The following is a 22,052-nucleotide window of genomic DNA, read 5'->3' as shown; positions in this document are numbered from 1 at the left end:
TTAACCTTTTAAACTTAGAAATATTAGAATTGAGATGTATATTTGATATCAATTTTGACAAGCATGATTAGATTCATGAATCGTTACGGTTTTATAAAATATGAGATTAAACATTCTAGTAAGTATAGTGAACATTCGAGGAAAACATCTTTACAATAAGAAAGGTAGCATATAAATTTATCCTGTAAATGTGTAAAACCTGAATGCTTTCATGGACTATAAAAGATTGTATAAAAGACACACAAGTGAAAAGCTTCTTTTCATAGTTTAGAATGAGATAAAGTAGAGCCAAAAATGAAAACTGCATTACACAGCTGTTTCGTCCTTCTAGGACTCGTCAGTGATACTACATCACACAGCTGTTTCGTCCTTCTAGGACTCGTCAGTGATACTAAAGGTATTATATTTGAAGCCTAAGAGGCGACTGAGGAAAACTTCAAAGTGATCAAAAGAAAAGACAAAAATCTAGACGGGGAGGTACAACAGCCCCATAATTCGATAAATTTCGTTATTTTTTTATATATCAGATAATTTTAGAATAGCGTCAAGTCCATGTGTATTTTTTTGAACCGTGCCACTATTTAAATTTGAATTTGAACGTAAATTTTAACACGACATACATTAAATAAAAGTTATGCAATATATATATCATCAACTTGTTTCTTATAAAATAGCTAATTCGTTCTTTTTCATTTATTATTTTATATTTTGAAATTTATAATCCATTTGTTTCTTTTTTGCTTTTCGAGACTTTTTTTTTACTTCTTTTTTGTTTTCTGTTTATTGTCCAGATTTCTTTTCTTAAATCTTTATGCATGCATATGATTAAAAAGTATTGTGACAATGCACAACAATATTTTTATTGCTAAAATCAAAGTTAATATATGATACTAAATCTTTTATTTACTTATTAAGATGACTGAACATGCTCTCTACGAATTCCATTGATATATGATTTGTATAAGATGATATGAAATTCAGAAATATGAGTAATTTATATATAGAAGCTGAGATAACTGTTTTACATAGGGTGGAAATCTATTGACTGACCGGTATTTAAATCCAAACAATATCATTGTTTTGTATCAGACGTATGAAATATAACCGTCCCATTGATTCTTTGTTGTTTGTCCACTAATTACTTGTTGTTCAGACAAGTCTTATTTTAACCTCATTACTAATCTATCAATCACGCACATTTGAAGTAATCGGACAACAATAATGATAAACAATACACATGTCCGATTAACGATGTGTGGATGACGCTATATATTTCAGCAACAGACCAAAACGACAACACACGAATGGTGTAATTCTTTTATTTTGAACAAACAAAATACATAATATTATGGTACAACGGAATATTCTACTGACTATTTGGCCTACACACTCGAGTTATGCCAAGACGACAACACATATCTACACTATATACCCTCATTTTAAAGCAAAACTACTGAAAACGTCATAGTGGCACACATATTGACACATATACCCTCATATAAGTACATTAGCAAAATGCCACAGCGGCAACACATATTAACTCTTTATGTCAAATTGCAAAACTAAAACACATAATATGCCACAGCATCAGCACACATAATCACGATATACCCAGATATTAACACAAAAACACACACTATACCACAGCATCAGCACACATAATCACGATATACCCAGATATTAACACAAAAACACATAATAAACCACAGCATCAGCACACATAATCACGATATACCCAGATATTAACACACAAACACAAAATATGTCACAGCATCAGCACACATAATCACGATATACCCAGATATTAAACACAAACACAAAATATGCCACAGCATCAGCACACATAATCACGATATACCCAGATATTAACACACAAACACAAAATAAACCACAGCATCAGCACACATAATCACGATATACCCAGATATTAACACACAAACACATAATAAACCACAGCATCAGCACACATAATCACGATATACCCAGATATTAACACACAAACACATAATAAACCACAGCATCAGCACACATAATCACGATATACCCAGATATTAACACACAAACACATAATAAACCACAGCATCAGCACACATAATCACGATATACCCAGATATTAACACACAAACACATAATAAACCACAGCATCAGCACACATAATCACGATATACCCAGATATTAACACACAAACACATAATAAACCACAGCATCAGCACACATAATCACGATATACCCAGATATTAACACACAAACACATAATAAACCACAGCATCAGCACACATAATCACGATATACATAATAACACATCACACACATAATCACGATATACCCAGATATTAACACACACATAACACATATACCCAGATATTAACACACAAACACATAATAAACCACAGCATCAGCACACATAATCACGATATACCCAGATATTAACACACAAACACATAATAAACCACAGCATCAGCACACATAATCACGATATACCCAGATATTAACACACAAACACATAATAAACCACAGCATCAGCACACATAATCACGATATACCCAGATATTAACACACAAACACATAATAAACCACAACATAAGCACACATATCACGAAATACCCAGATATTAACACACAAACACATAATATACCATATATAAAACATGATATACCCAGATATCAACAGGTACAATTAAGGATATCACTATAGCAACACATATTAACACTTGTATATACCACGTATCAACACACAAACAGGTGATACACTACAGTACCAACACATATTGACACTTAATGTATATACCACGTATCAACACACAAACAGGTGATACACTACAGTACCAACACATATTGACACTTAATGTATATACCACGTATCACCACACAAACAGGTGATACACTACAGTACCAACACATATTGACACTTAATGTATATACCAGGTATCACCATATAAACAAGTGATACACTACAGTACCAACACATATTGACACTTAATGTATATACCACGTATCACCACACAAACAAGTGATACACTACAGTACCAACACATATTGACACTTAGTGTATATACCACGTATCACCACACAAACACGTTATACACTACAGTACCAACGCATATTGACACTTAGTGTATAAACCACGTATCACCACACAAACAAGTGATACACTACAGTACCAACACATATTGATACTTAATGTATATACCACGTATCACCACACAAACAAGTGATACACTACAGTACTAACACATATTGACACTCAATGTAATACCACGTATCACCACACAGACAAGTAATACACTACAGTACCAACACATATTGACAATGTGTATACCACGTATCACCACACAGACAAGTGATACACTACAGTACCAGCACATATTGACAATGTATATACCACGTGTCACCACACAAACAAGTGATACACTACAGTACCAACACATATTGACACTTAATGTATATACCACGTCATATACTACAACAGCAATTGTATACTGTACAGACACAACATTCTTACATATAAGAACACAAACAGAATGTGCCACAGCAGCAACACATAAACGTTATATCATTACAAAATGGCAGTTACAACACATATTGACACTATATAACACATATCAGCACAAAATGGCAGTTACAACACATATTGACACTATATAACACATATCAGCACAAAATGGCAGTCACAACACATATTGACACTATATAACACATATCAGCACAAAATAGCAGTTACAACACATTTTGACACTATATAACACATATCAGCACAAAATGGCAGTAACAACACATATTGACACTATATAAAACATATCAGCACAAAATGGCAGTCACAACACATATTGATACTTCATTTATATAACACATATCAGCACAAAATGGCAGTTACAACACATATTGACACTATATAACACATATCAGCACAAAATAGCAGTTACAACACATATTGATACTTCATTTATATAACACATATCAGCACAAAATGGCAGTTACAACACATATTGACACTATATAACACATATCAGCACAAAATGGCAGTTACAACACATATTGACACTATATAACACATATCAGCACAAAATAGCAGTTACAACACATATTGATACTATATAACACATATCAGCACAAAATAGCAGTTACAACACATATTGATACTTCATTTATATAACACATATCAGCACAAAATGGCAGTTACAACACATATTGACACTATATAACACATATCAGCACAAAATAGCAGTTACAACACATATTGATACTTCATTTATATAACACATATCAGCACAAAATGGCAGTTACAACACATATTGACACTATATAACACATATCAGCACAAAATGGCAGTTACAACACATATTGATACTATATAACACATATCAGCACAAAATAGCAGTTACAACACATATTGATACTTCATTTATATAACACATATCAGCACAAAATGGCAGTTACAACACATATTGACACTATATAACACATATCAGCACAAAATGGCAGTTACAACACATATTGACACTATATAACACATATCAGCACAAAATAGCAGTTACAACACATATTGATACTTCATTTATATAACACATATCAGCACAAAATGGCAGTTACAACACATATTGACACTATATAACACATATCAGCACAAAATGGCAGTTACAACACATATTGACACTATATAACACATATCAGCACAAAATAGCAGTTACAACACATATTGATACTTCATTTATATAACACATATCAGCACAAAATGGCAGTTACAACACATATTGACACTATATAACACATATCAGCACAAAATGGCAGTTACAACACATATTGACACTATATAACACATATCAGCACAAAATAGCAGTTACAACACATATTGATACTATATAACACATATCAGCACAAAATAGCAGTTACAACACATATTGATACTTCATTTATATAACACATATCAGCACAAAATGGCAGTTACAACACATATTGACACTATATAACACATATCAGCACAAAATGGCAGTTACAACACATATTGACACTATATAACACATATCAGCACAAAATGGCAGTTACAACACATATTGACACTATATAACACATATCAGCACAAAATAGCAGTTACAACACATATTGATACTTCATTTATATAACACATATCAACACATATTGCACAATAACACATGGGCAGTTACAACACATATTGACACTATATAACACATATCAGCACAAAATGGCAGTTACAACACATATTGACACTATATAACACATATCAGCACTCAAACATTCGATGTAACACAGCAGAAACACATATAAACACTATATATATAGAATATTAACACACAAATACTGAACACATCTTGACGGCAACACATAAACAAATACTTCATTTTATAGATATTATCTTTATGAAAGTCTTTTTTATGAAATATATTGAATGCCTGGTATCTACGTGATCATCAAAACTGATAAAATTGGAAATGTCACTGCTTTTTATTCAATTTTGTCCAAATTTAAATCGATATAAGGTATTAAACAGAAATGATACTATTAACTCAATTCAGCAACACGATATACTAGCATTAATGGATACCGTGTAATAGTTTTGATTTATTTAAAAACCGTCATTAATCACGAACAACATTACTATCTTGTATCGCATTTTATTACAGATATACCCGTATGAATGGTATCTATGTTGGACGACAGGCTAGAGTAGAGACGTAGTTCTTAGTCGACAATGGTGAATGTTTAGTACACCTGTGATATATGGGGGTATCGAGTGTCCATGATGCACGGATTACCTCCCATCTAGTCACGTCAAACCACATACTAAAAGATTGATCGGCTATTACAATCAAATTATACTGAAAATTGTCTATGTTATACGTGCAATTTTTCAAAGTTTGTTTTTCAACTGATCGTCAATTTAGCTCTAAAGAATAATTTATTGCATATGTTTACGTATAATATTTTAAGAAAAGAAGACTTTATTTTCAAAAAGTGTTATACATTGTAATACAGTGTGTATTCAAGTTAATGACAACGGTTCTTTCACTAACAATTCTGTATTAAAATATAAATCAGAGTTTATAGAATAATATAAGAGGGTTGTTTGAGAAATAAAACTCAGTTTAGTTTGTTGAATTGACGATTTGTTAAACTTATGAGGCCTTGAACAACCAAGCCATTTATTTAAAGGACAAATCAATATTTACATTTCCCACTATTTTGTATAAAGTTTTCCTCTGTTAGGCTATAACCTTTGAATAAATAGTCTAGACTATTTACATACAGATACCTACATGACAGGACATGAGAACGTGAAGAAGGATTCACCTTGTCCATAACATAAAAACAGGCGATACATTGCTGGACATAAGTTGCCTTCCTGTTATTTTCGTTTTTTCTTATTTTCAAAACATCCCTCTTCCGTTATCAACAACATTCTGTTCCAATCCTTTGAAAAAAATACGTACATTCCAATTATATGTAATTTAGATAAAAAATTATTTATTTTAGGTCATCTTCCAATCAATGATGACATTGTTTAGTGTATCTTGTTCAGTTTCATGAAGTTTTGTACAGCTCTTGACCCCATACATATGTCGTTTCCCCGTAGTGTTGGAAATGACTGGAATAGGTTGACACCGAGTTGTATTATCACCTCGAAATCTAGAGAGGGTCATTCAAATGCAACGTCTTAAACAAACACTTGTTGATTCCCAATTTTACTTTGCTATGAAGTGTGAAAAGGTAATTTAAATTTAACGTCTTGATGATTCAAAACATTCACGTTTAATACTAATTTTGATGCAGTGAGATACAGTATAGCCAAATACCGAATTAAATCGTATCATAAAGCTGTTTTATCCTTCTTGGATTAGTGAAGGTTAAATTTACCTTATAAAATTTCCTTGTAAATGTTCTTAATAAACACTTATGGTGATTATATTTTAATTTTATCCATTATATACTCCAGTGTCCATGAACAGTTTAAATCATTTCTGAAATCAGTGGGGTCCATCTTTACCTGACAGCACAGTAATAAAGACTGTTTTCCCGTCGTCCTTTAGTACATTACGATCTGTAATGACTTCTCCCAGGTGTAATACTATATATTGATAAGTAAATCAGAATATCAATATTTGTTCATATTAAATTGTTCGACGACTAAGTACAGTATCAGACAATCTGGCATATGGTGTAGGGTAACGTCAATTTTACAGGTGATTAACTCTGTACAGATATTAAAACAAAAATCGAAATAACTTGAAGAATATCTACTATAAAATCTCCTGAATTAAACCAGATGTAACATTATATATATAAAACCAGTACAACTACTTATACCAGGATCCAATTATAAAGATTTCGTGTCTTTCCTAATGGATATAAAATCAATCCTTTGACCAGTGACATATTATCATTGATTTCAAAAACAATGAAAAAGTATTTTCTTCGTATTTTTGTAAAAACAGTGCTATAGCGATGATTTTTTACATATGTGAATTAAAAAAAATTATATAATATCTGACATATGAGGTTGCCTGACATTCATTGTCTAATCCCTATACATAGTATTGACAAACACTCATACCATTGGTTTGTAATGACCAGACATGTCATGGCTTACACATTAATGTATTTTACCGTGTAGGAGTCATGCATATACAAATCAGATCGTCGGATACACCTGTTAGCCCCGAGAGAATGCAAACATTTTTATAAATATATTTGGCTAGCTTTAGTTGGGTTTAAGTGCTACAAAAAAAATTGCCATTAAAAGTCAAGACAAGGTCGAAAAAGTATTGTAATATCGAAATGCATTTAATTTAAAGAACTTTTTATCTGGAAGATTGAGGTCCTATTATTTTGTGTGTCTGTTAATATCCGTTTAAAAACCGTTGTTAATTATCAATGTTATCAAACATAATGTGCTGCGTTTAAGGCCAAAAAGCAGAGACTTTTTAAAAAGTAACTTTATGTTATATGAAAGGATTGCAAATTCACCAATGCAGTGTCATATCCTTTTTAAGGAGGCCATAGTATGGTAATGGTGACGTTCACAAATAAATAGTAATATTGATGTGATAGGTTACTGGTCATGACGTCTTAATAATGACAAGAGCCTTTTAACAGAATGGAACGTTTGTCGAATATTTTTGACGATATCTATTTATAACTATTCTGGAAGAGGGAATGGAGAGAAAACTCTGGAAAATGCTGTAAATTAAAACCCTGAAAGGAGGATTACAGAGTTGGAGCAAGCAGACAAATGACCAAGGGTTGTCCGTGGTCAGGGCACTAATGACGTACTGATGACGTCACTAGATCGTTGTCGTTCAAACTCTTTAATTTACCCAGGCATAAATGAGTTGTTATTACTAGTCAGCCTAGCTGTATCAAACTAATTTAGGTATCAATGACTGTTGATGTAACCAGTAATCCTAGATGTAAAGGCGAACTCTGTGATTTACCCAGGTATCAATGACGTATTGATGACGTCACCAGTCACCCGAGTCGTTCAAACTCTTTACCTGACTTCATAAATGATTTTAATGATAGCAGTAGTCCTAGACTTACAGACGAACTTACGGACTAGCCAGGTCATAAATTATATACTGTCAATATCTTTGTAATTAAGTAATAAAGAAGTCAGTGGTCATCTACTACAGACAAATGCTGTAATTGACCAGACCGTCAATAACGTGCACGTTTTATGACGTCACTTGGCATTAAAAGTCATAATACTGTTCGACATATGTAAATACATTCCAGCGATGATATGAAACGGGTTACGATTCAGAAAAGTATGAACATTCATATCAGCACCATTCATAATGACATGAACATTCTTATCACTAAGACGCTATCATCAACATTACAAAAAGCCCTCAAACGCATTGATATTAAACGAAGTATTCAGAACTTCTTTTTATATCATTTCTTTTCGGCATTTAATTACCCAAACAATCTTATTAAGCGAATAGTTTTATGGTAAAACACAATCAACATTAACCTATCTCAGTAAATGTTGTAAGTGTATTGTAGAATTCTCTTTCAGCATGAACATTAACCGTCCATCCGCTACATTAGAAGGTGCGTAAAGGTGCAGACAATTATCATCATTTAGAAAAGTATGCCCCTGATTACAGCTAAAGCAAATTGCAATATATCGGCGATAACACAAACCAGCTGAGGACTATTTATCTAATATCGGTGTCAGTACAGGGAACGTCCTTCAACTTGTGAATTACTGTTTTTCACCAGATTAACTGCAAAATAATTTTAAAAAGCACGAAACGTCAACGTGAAAATAATACCATAACTGATTCAGTTTTACTGTCATCGACATTAAACGTAAAACATAAACATACAAACCATCTACACTTTGATACAAGCTCTAGTTTTTGAGGAAACTTTTTTTTATTTTTATTTTTTAAACTTTTGATTTGCAATTTGAAGGTGCTGCTCACATGCGTGTATTTTGTACTTTCAGCAGACTTTGTAATGTTATCTTTATTTAAAGATATAATAAGAGAGATTGACAGATATCATTAGATAGGGAAAATTCTTGTCAAAGGTCACTATATAAAGCAAACATCGCGTAATGATTCAAGTGATAACGGGTTCATAGAACAATACAAGTGAAACTTGATATTGCTACAGTTCTATTACTGGATACCTAACCATTTAATGTAACAAGATCAACTTAAAATGATAATGCAATATTTGTTTTATATGAAGACAAGAATAGAGATATTTGCAATTGCTACGAATCATGAAAAAAAAATATAAAAATGTTCATAAAAAAATTCGTTTGATATTACAGTGTATCTACACTTGAATTATCTGAAGTTATCCTTTTTGTGTACATATTTATTTATTATCAGTGGGTGGTTTAAATATTTTATGTGATACGTTATCAACTGATAATTACAAATAGGATATAAAATTTGAACTCTGATAAAATACTTCCTATCTAATTATATCCCCTTACTAATCATATAGTTATTAGTATATAATAGTTTGTTTTGACAGGAGTCATAATGCGTGGGAACTATAAAGGTATTTCAGTTGTATTAAATATACAAGTGGCGTAGGATATTTGATAGTGAACAATAGGTTTGAAGGTTGGCGATACTAATAAACAGGATGGAAAGATCGTCTTTTACCACCTACGTTAACGGAAGATTTATTTGTCATCTAAAGCGTATTCAAGATATAAATCTTTATTGTTAAATGAAATAGTAGACCTCAAAAGTCAAGTAATACACTACGTTTATATCGTTGCTTGTTCCGATAAGTCCATGTTCAGGCAGAAATGATATATATATATTTAACTGGCTTTTAAATCACTATTGGTTATATGTATGTTAATTTTTCTTTATGTCTTAATTAATTCGTATGTGTATTTGTTGTATCAATCTCTTACGCGTATTATCATACAGTTAATACTTCAAACGTTTCACGTGTTTAAATAGAGTAAAGATAGGTTTTATACTGTTGTGTAGACTGAATATTATCTGGTCGGGGTAGCTATATACTGTTGTCTGTTATTTTATCAGTACATATGGCTTTACAGACCATTGCACTACTGTTAAAACAGGCATAGTTAGCTTATAAATTTTGAAATATCTATGCTGTCCATTAATTTAAATAAAAGCGCCGTGTTTTACCTATTTTATTCGTTTCAATATAGCTACACTGTATTGTTCATAATATGTACTATTTAGGAAATACTATTAGGTTGAATTTTGTAGTTCAGAGGTCCGAAAATATCAGACGATATACCTTATAATTAACATATGCCCTTATTTGGTATTTGTTTTTGTGAGCATTACGTGGGCCGGTACACCCGATCCGCTGATACTAAGAGGGCTATTAACTCGCTCTAATGAATACCATTGTACCTGTATAATCAGGAGATACAAAACCCTAGGTATGGTTCGGCATTGTTGATTACGTCGCCGATAGAATTGTACATTACAAAATTGTCTTTGTCCGTGCCCTTAACGTAACCAATCAATTATAGATAGACTGTATTGAAAATGTACATGCAATGTTTGTGAAATATGAATAATTGAATATGCGCGAAAGATAATTTTCAAATTTGATACTTTGTGATTAGATTAATTCTAAGTCAACTTTCTTTCCTTTGAATTGATTATGATATAACTAAATACAATAATACAGTATTTTCAAATTTAAACCAATATATTTAATTCAAATTTGCAGCAGCGATTGTAATGATAATTTAAAACGTTTCTATATTTGCTTATCAACGGTTTAACAATTTGCTTCATGCCTCTCAATGTTTCTTTGCAAAAGTTTCTGCTAATGTTTATGAAAGTATTTGATTTCGCTATAGAAACATCACCGTTATGTTGACCTCAATTCGACGATCTAACAAGGTAACTTTTGCTATATTCTATATGTGTAACTGTCCTAAAATGTGCCACCAACTGTTCCAGCTCAATGGATTTTAACCGACTGTCACCAAGGGTTAACCATGTTCAAATACAACCGACGTCGTAGCTCGGTACTCGATATGTTTCTTTAGTATTTACAGACGTATTCAGCTGTATAGTGTAATTGTATTCCATTTTATCATCCTGAAATATGTTAAAGGATAGTAAATGATACATCTGTTCTTTCTTTTCATTATCTGTAAAGTGCACACCAGTTTGCATGCAGTCTAATATTGTAAATAAGGTTCTGAAATTATACTGATTGAATGGTTCGTGGTCAAAGGTAATTAGCTATTATAACTGTATAATGTTTAACTCCACAGGTGCAGCATATCAACATTGCAAACCCATTGCATGTATTTGTAAAACTTTATGTATCATGTCATCGAGTGTGTATGTCTACAGGATAGATGAATGAACACACCGATGAGAGACGTAAACAGATATAGCCGGGATTACCTTTGTACATATCCTCTTTTGATAAATTATTTTCTTATTGGTAATTTCTCGCCTTACATTAAACTGCTTAATTACGTCTTGTCTTAGATCCGCACAATAATGCAACAAAAATCATCAACAACACATATAGTACTGACATGTCAACAGAATCAACAAAGAAAGTACTGACATGTCAACAGAAACAACACAGAAAGTACTGACATGTCAACATAAACAACACAGAAAGTACTGACATGTCAAAAGAAACAACACAGAAAGTACTGACATGTCAACAGAATCAACAAAGAAAGTACTGACATGTCAACAGAAACAACACAGAAAGTACTGACATGTCAAAAGAAATAACACAGAAAGTACTGACATGTCAAAAGAAACAACACAGAAAGTACTGACATGTCAACATAAACAAAACAGAAAGTACTGACATGTCAACATAAACAACACAGAAAGTACTGACATGTCAACATAAACAACACAGAAAGTACTGACATGTCAACATAAACAACACAGAAAGTACTGTCATGTCAACATAAACAAAACAGAAAGTACTGACATGTCAACATAACCAACACAGAAAGTACTGACATGTCAACATAAACAACACAGAAAGTACTGACATATCAACATAAACAACACAGAAAGTACTGACATGTCAACATAAACAACACAGAAAGTACTGACATGTCAACATAAACAACACAGAAAGTACTGACATGTCAACAGAATCAACAAAGAAAGTACTGACATGTCAACAGAAACAACACAGAAAGTACTGACATGTCAAAAGAAACAACACAGAGTTTACTGACATGTCAACATAAACAACACAGAAAGTACTGACATGTCAACAGAAACAACACAGAAAGTACTGACATGTCAAAAGAAACAACACAGAGAGTACTGACATGTCAACAGAAACAACACAGAGAGTACTGACATGTCAACAGAAACAACACAGAAAGTACTGACATGTCAACAGAAACAACACAGAAAGTACTGACATGTCAACAGAAACAACACAGAAAGTACTGACATGTCAACATAAACAAATCAGAAAGTACTGACATGTCAACATAACCAACACAGAAAGTAATGACATGTCAACATAAACAACACAGAAAGTACTGAAATGTTAACATAAACAACACAGAAAGTACTGACATGTCAAAATAAACAACACAGAAAGTACTGACATGTCAACATAAACAACACAGAAAGTAATGACATGTCAACATAAACAACACAGAAAGTACTGACATGTCAACATAAAAAGCACAGAAAGTACTGATATGTCAACATAAACAACACAGAAAGTACCGACATGTCAACATAAACAACACAGAAAGTACTGACATGTCAAAAGAAACAACACAGAGAGTACTGACATGTCAACAGAAATAACACAGAAATTACTGACATGTCAACATAAACAACACAGAAAGTACTGACATGTCAATAGAAACAACACAGAAAGTACTGACATGTCAACATAAACAACACACAGAAAGTACTGACATATCAACATAAACAACACAGAAAGTACTGACATGTCAACATAAACAACACAGAAAGTACTGACATGTCAAAAGAAACAACACAGAGAGTACTGACATGTCAACAGAAATAACACAGAAATTACTGACATGTCAACAGAAACAACACAGAAAGTACTGACATGTCAAAAGAAACAACACAGAAAGTACTGACATGTCAACAGAAATAACACAGAAAGTACTAAGATGTCAAAAGAAACAACACAGAAAGTACTGACATGTCAAAAGAAACAACACAGAGAGTACTGACATGTCAAAAGAAACAACACAGAAAGTACTGACATGTCAACAGAAACAACACAGAAAGTACTGACATGTCAAAAGAAACAACACAGAGAGTACTGACATGTCAACAGAAACAACACAGAGAGTACTGACATGTCAACAGAAACAACACAGAAAGTACTGACATGTCAACAGAAACAACACAGAAAGTACTGACATGTCAACAGAAACAACACAGAAAGTACTGACATGTCAACATAAACAAATCAGAAAGTACTGACATGTCAACATAACCAACACAGAAAGTAATGACATGTCAACATAAACAACACAGAAAGTACTGAAATGTTAACATAAACAACACAGAAAGTACTGACATGTCAAAATAAACAACACAGAAAGTACTGACATGTCAACATAAACAACACAGAAAGTAATGACATGTCAACATAAACAACACAGAAAGTACTGACATGTCAACATAAAAAGCACAGAAAGTACTGATATGTCAACATAAACAACACAGAAAGTACCGACATGTCAACATAAACAACACAGAAAGTACTGACATGTCAAAAGAAACAACACAGAGAGTACTGACATGTCAACAGAAATAACACAGAAATTACTGACATGTCAACATAAACAACACAGAAAGTACTGACATGTCAATAGAAACAACACAGAAAGTACTGACATGTCAACATAAACAACACAGAAAGTACTGACATATCAACATAAACAACACAGAAAGTACTGACATGTCAACATAAACAACACAGAAAGTACTGACATGTCAAAAGAAACAACACAGAGAGTACTGACATGTCAACAGAAATAACACAGAAATTACTGACATGTCAACAGAAACAACACAGAAAGTACTGACATGTCAAAAGAAACAACACAGAAAGTACTGACATGTCAACAGAAATAACACAGAAAGTACTAAGATGTCAAAAGAAACAACACAGAAAGTACTGACATGTCAAAAGAAACAACACAGAGAGTACTGACATGTCAAAAGAAACAACACAGAAAGTACTGACATGTCAACAGAAATAACACAGAAAGTACTGACATGTCAAAAGAAACAACACAGAAAGTACTGACATGTCAACAGAAATAACACAGAAAGTACTGACATGTCAACAGAAACAACACAGAAAGTACTGACATGTCAAAAGAAACAACACAGAAAGTACTGACATGTCAACAGAATCAACACAGAAAGTACTGATATGTCAAAAGAAACAACACAGAAAGTACTGACATGTCAACAGAATCAACACAGAAAGTACTGATATGTCAAAAGAAACAACACAGAAAGTACTGACATGTCAACAGAATCAACACAGAAAGTACTGACATGTCAACAGAAACAACACAGAAAGTACTGTCATGTCAAAAGAAACAACACAGAAAGTACTGACATGTCAAAAGAAACAACACAGAAAGTACTGACATGTCAACAGAAACAACACAGAAAGTACTGACATGTCAAAAGAAACAACACAGAAAGTACTGACATGTCAACAGAATCAACACAGAAAGTACTGATATGTCAAAAGAAACAACACAGAAAGTACTGACATGTCAACAGAATCAACACAGAAAGTACTGACATGTCAACAGAAACAACACAGAAAGTACTGTCATGTCAAAAGAAACAACACAGAAAGTACTGACATGTCAAAAGAAACAACACAGAAAGTACTGACATGTCAACAGAAACAACACAGAAAGTACTGACATGTCAAAAGAAACAACACAGAAAGTACTGACATGTCAACAGAATCAACACAGAAAGTACTGATATGTCAAAAGAAACAACACAGAAAGTACTGACATGTCAACAGAATCAACACAGAAAGTACTGACATGTCAACAGAAACAACACAGAAAGTACTGTCATGTCAAAAGAAACAACACAGAAAGTACTGACATGTCAAAAGAAACAACACAGAAAGTACTGACATGTCAACAGAAACAACACAGAAAGTACTGACATGTCAACAGAAACAACACAGAAAGTACTGACATGTCAAAAGAAACAACACAGAAAGTACTGACATGTCAACAGAATCAACACAGAAAGTACTGATATGTCAAAAGAAACAACACAGAAAGTACTGACATGTCAACAGAATCAACACAGAAAGTACTGACATGTCAACAGAATCAACACAGAAAGTACTGACATGTCAACAGAAACAACACAGAAAGTACTGTCATGTCAAAAGAAACAACACAGAAAGTACTGACATGTCAAAAGAAACAACACAGAAAGTACTGACATGTCAACAGAAACAACACAGAAAGTACTGACATGTCAAAAGAAACAACACAGAAAGTACTGATATGTCAAGAGAAACAACACAGAAAGTACTGACATGTCAACAGAAACAACACAGAAAGTACTGACATATCAAAAGAAATAACACAGAAAGTACTGACATGTCAACAGAATCAACACAGAAAGTACTGACATGTCAACAGAATCAACAAAGAAAGTACTGACATGTCAACAGAATCAACAAAGAAAGTACTGATATGTCAACAGAATCAACACAGAAAGTACTGATATGTCAACAGAAACAGCACACACAGAAAGTACTGATATGTCAACAGAATCAACACAGAAAGTACTTACATGTCAACAGAAACAACACAGAAAGTACTGACATGTCAAAAGAAACAACACAGAAAGTACTGATATGTCAACAGAATCAACACAGAAAGTACTGACATGTCAACAGAAACAACAAAGGCGGTACTGACATGTCAACAGAAACAACAAAGGCAGTACTGACATGTCAACAGAAACAACACAGACAGTACTGACATGTCAACAGAAAAGACACTATCAAGATCCTGCTGTGTCCTTGATTTCCAATACCAGTAAGTATACAGATGTAGATTGGCATTAAGTGCAGGACAACATTAATATATCCAGAGTTGTCAATGAACGTATTTGTTACCTGTTTTGATGATTTTTTTCTAAGTTAGATAATAGAATGGCTCGTCGATGAAGCAGAAGAGGCTTACTTTTCTGGAACACTCTGTCTTGTTTTTCGTGTACTTTTTCAGGAGTCTTCGTGTGAATCATTCTTTTGGCCACGTTTTGTCTTAGTTTTTTTTAATTTGAGTTGGTATTATGGTTATGTTGACACGTTGGAATTTTCATTTTGTTCCCATATGTATGCCAGATCAAGATTTTGTCAGGAAATCCAGGAAGATATTACCAACCAGAAATTCGATCATATTTATGATTTTGATATCCGTATACTTCTTGTCTAGTTTGATTTTTTTCTCGAAATAGTTCCAGTATATCTCACAGCCATATATTTGTACCGCCTTGTATCTTTGTTTGAAAGGTAAATCCCTGTAACACGTTCCTCGAGAATGACATATCAAATATCAAATATTAGTTTATGTCTTGCGTTTGTCCTGCGGCGAAAGTTTTCAACTCTTTAAAAGCATTTGCTTCTTGATTGAAAGAGCACGATACATCTACCATATTCACGGAAACATTCATCAAGAGGTGAACATGTCCAGTGTTTAATCTAGAATACATGATAAAATACATTTCAGTATAAGTTTAATTCTAAACTCCTATTTCATTCCCGCCCAATTTGCAAAAGGAGGAATGCTGAACTGAGTATTTCTACATGTACAGTTGTTATATTATTGGTCCATATTGTAGATAAATTGTAGAATATAGAGAAAATCAATTACATTAAATCCAAATTTTGATTTACACATGATTTATTAATTCTTGATTTGATTCTGTAATTTTCCGGAAATCTTTACCGGTGACCGGATCCCTGTTATATAATGATTATGTAATAAACCCCGGATGTGCAGGAATAAACGAATGAAGAAATGGAGACAAATTCTCGAAGTTACGTGATATGTTCGAACGGTATATCTTACGATCAATTCATTGTAATCAGTCATATATTGTACAACTTTATAGAAAGGGACCCAGAAGGGTTCTAGAAATATATGCTGGGCAAGGTCTACATTTCGTATAGGCATATTAAATGATTTTGTATGAATCACTTAATGATAAAAAACTGGAAAACATTATTGATATTTCCTCTATGCTCTCATTTAGTCTGGTTGTACTATGCTCTGTGTAATCTTTGACAACAAGGGCAGATAACAAAGAATCATCACCAGCTATTCACACCTCAATTATTTTTTTATGTTTTTTTTTAACGTGAATTACACTTTGTTTCAAACAAGCAGAAGTTGCAACACGGAAAGGCTGTTATGTGGGGCGTATCTCGCTACTTCCAATCCATGCTTGCACTTCTGGTTTGGGATTACACTATTGAAAACATATAATTTTGAATAAAGTTTGGGGATTAGGTGTGAATAGATGATGATGAGGCAAAACACAAATAATAATAAACAGCTCTGTTGTTGATCAGTGTATGATGTGATAATGAGGATGAAAGGTTGATGATGAAGTGGTGATGATGATATGATGATTACAATGCTGAATATGTGTTACTGCTGATGATGATATGATAGTGATGATGATGATGACGATATGGTGATGATCATGATAATGAAGTGATGATGATACGATGATGATGATGATAACTATGATGATATGATGATGATGATGATGATGATGATGATGATGATGATGATGATGATGAAGATGATGATGACAGCAGTCATTGAGTTTGTATTATTATTGGGGCTTGTGAATGAAACACAGTAGTACATTGTATGTCATGTCAGCAAAGAGGAAAGAGTAGGAAATAATGAGTGCATGTTTTGAGTGAGTGTACATGGGTGTAGTGTGATGTGTGCTAGGGTGTGTATGTGTATGTGAGTCTAGTATATATCGTGTGTTGCATACCTTTGTAAAATCTTGAAAAACAAAAAAAAAAAAAAAAAAACTGGAAAACAAAGAAAAGTAAACACATACTATACTTTGTTCTATAATGTTTAATTTCATATGACGTCATGGATATGATGCAGTTCATTACACGCAATGTTATAACTGAGATCGCTGTCTTAAAACACATGATATACCTATATAAGATTGGTTATACAATATGTAATTAAAACCGGAAACGGAAATAATGGTGAACATAATTTGGCAAAAAAAAATTTCTCATGATAATTTTGAGTCTTTGATAGGTGGTGCTATGTCTTTTTTGAATTCAAACAGTTTCTGTGAAAAAGGGTTGTCGTTATCAGAACTGCAATGTGAAATACATTAATGATATAAATATACAAAAGTTAAATATGGTTGATGAATTGTTTACCTATATGATTTATATAAAAATGGATTTAGAGTTTTGTAGCGTAATCTTACTTCTCAGTATAACCTTTTGTAGATAACAAGAGAATCGGGCTTTACATTACACTTATAGAATGTTTGTAATTACTAGCGGGGGAAATTTCATAGTAAGTAAAAATATACAACATATACTCAAAATGAAGTTTCTGTTATCACAATAGGAATTAATCGGGTTTTCTCCATCTTAGTCTACAAACAAAACCACAACCCTCTGAGTATTAAACATCAAAGTGTGAATCAATATATATACCGTAAAAGGTATTCTCAGTTACATGTATGTCATGTTCATATCTCGTAATGTCATAAAAGATTCAAGAAGAGTTTTTTTTCATATCAAACGAAAACAAGTTATTTGATGGAAAATAATAAATTTTCGTGGCTGTCTTATTTCATTCATTCCGCGTACATTTTTTTAATTAACCAAAGAATTTATATGTCCATGCACTGTTTAAATTCGATTAAACAGATTTATTGACCTATCTTATTCCGCGAAATTTTATTGTCCATGAAACTAATTTTTTGAAATGCCACGAAAACGAAACCCGCTAAATATATCTGATTTTACAGTATCTGATGTGAGTAATAATGCGAAAGTAAGCCTTCCCAATCCTGTGTTTACTACCGACATGCAACACTCATTCTTACTGTGATAATGCAGTCAAGATGTTGTACCTATTTACATGGCGGTATGTAGGAAGGCACAGAAAAAGGTATTCAACAGACAAGGCATCACAGACACTGGTAATAACATAAAATTACGGACATCTTGCTATTGTATAAACTATGTAATCTCGCTCCAACTCTCTCCAAACATGTTAAACTGTTCTAGATATGTCGATTCCGCCCCACACTATAATCGATTTTTTTATCCCAAAGCATTAAATGGTTTCTTATGCAGTGAAACATGTACATCCACACACAAGCATTCGAATGATGGTTTATCGAATAAAACAAGACATCTCTCTAAGCAAGGGAATACCGCACTGTGAATGTAGACAGACACATCATAACGTCTTGTTAGAAAAGTTTACATGAAATTCTAGGTTCTATTTTAGATGATCTGTCATATGTCTTTGACGTAAAATATTAGTCTATCTCATATACTATATAAACAAGAATGAATAAATAAAGCTTTATCGTGAATAATGCCATCATTTATTTATGATAAAGTATATCGACTATACCATTAAAACCAGCAATAATATGCAAACCCATCCATCCATGTAAATGATAAATATGAATATATTATCTACATATTCCTATATAATATGGAACCACAAAACCGTCTGTTACATCTTATTTATTGATTTTAAAAAAAATCTAAGCTGTATCTATTTGCTAGACACCGTTGATGAACTTTGTGTATTACGTGAGATATTGCATAACATGTATCTAAAAGATACTTTTGTTTGAAATGCTACTTTCAGAACTCTTTGGTGTCATTTGTTTCTATTTTTAGAGGTTTGAATAGGTAGGTATGACTACATGAAGGCAGAAAAAAAATTCGATTTGTGGTCCCTTATAAAACATCAACGATCAACGTAGCACTACAGCTTGCACCAACATTATCACTCGCACAATATACACACAAAAAACAAAAAAAAAAAAAAAAAAAGCATTTTGAATAGTATCACGATTAAGGTAATTCTATCACAGACAAAAATAAACGTTTATTCATTGATAAAAAATGAAATAACAATGACGTTATAATCAAGTTGAATAATAATTTCATAATCATTTGCTTTTTTTAAAAATTGATATCGCTTTCGATCATACAATGACAGAATGCCGCTTAGGGAATGCAAAATTACGTAAGTGTAACTATTTTTTGTACATGAACAACCTTTTTCAATTTAATTTAATGAATAAATTTTTGTTTTTTAATATTACTTAGTACTTTTTTTTATGAGAATTTATGTTTGTGTATCAATAACCATCATAATTTTGTGTCGATTATTTATTATTACAAGTTGATCCAAATACATCATAAAAACAAATACATAAAACCACAACACACAAACAAACAGCCGCACGTGTTTTGTTTCTCCCTAAACGACATTGAAAGTTATTTCATTCTTAAATGAAGCTTAAGTTTACTTACATGATTTGTAACAGAATTGTTTGAAAAATGTGTTTCTTTACAAATAAATTGTAAAAGTACTTTACAAGTACACAAAATTGAACTCTTTGTACCGTTGAAATAACTAGTGTTTATATAGCAGTACACACCAAACAAAATAAAAAAAAAGAATATGTCCGTTGCATAAACTATGATATTTGAATATAACATGTAATAGAATATGATATGATTAAAAAAATCAACGTAATAAACTTTGGTGTCAATATATTACAAACATTTAAAACTCTGATAACTAGATCCATAGGTCTCACATCAACACTGTGATTCAAAAACATCATGTCTCGTAGGTCCCGAATATCGGTTATAATTAAAATTGTCAAGGGGTAGGCAACTTGAAAAAATGCAGAAATCATAAATGAAATTTAAAAACAAAAGATAAAATTCGATTTAAACGTGTTGGTAAAGGCTATCAATGGATTTACACGATAGGATTAATTAAGGTTTAAATTGAATCTTCATTTCAAATGAAATATTTATAAAATGCAAACAAAATACACCAGTTTGATCAGTATGTACAATGTCAGATTTCATATTTATATGAAAAGGGTTTATTGAAAAAATGTAACATTTTGTATCGATAATAATATCCATCCATAAATATATTATAGGAACCCGTGATATATGGGAGCCCCAATTGTTTAACAACCCAAAACTAAACCTCATAATCTCACTATGTCGTTCAGTTAAGTTCGATCTGACAACATTTTTTCTCTAAAAAAAAAAAGTTTGATAATACTTTTATTGTAACGTAGAGATACGAATTGTATATCTCTGGTCTAAAGAAGTTGTGAAGATAGTTGTAGACAAATGAATTATTGACAACGATTGTTATATTTTGATTTTTTCATACTTTTTTTCGATCATAACGAACTTTGGTGATAGATGAATCGACCTGCTGCCACGATAAAG

Source organism: Ylistrum balloti, unplaced genomic scaffold (assembly GCF_031769215.1).
Source record: "Ylistrum balloti isolate Yb309-2 unplaced genomic scaffold, AGI_CSIRO_Ybal_v1 Utg371050, whole genome shotgun sequence".
NCBI classification, from domain to species: Eukaryota; Metazoa; Mollusca; class Bivalvia; order Pectinida; family Pectinidae; genus Ylistrum; species Ylistrum balloti.
Note: the sequence above shows the minus strand (reverse complement) of the source record.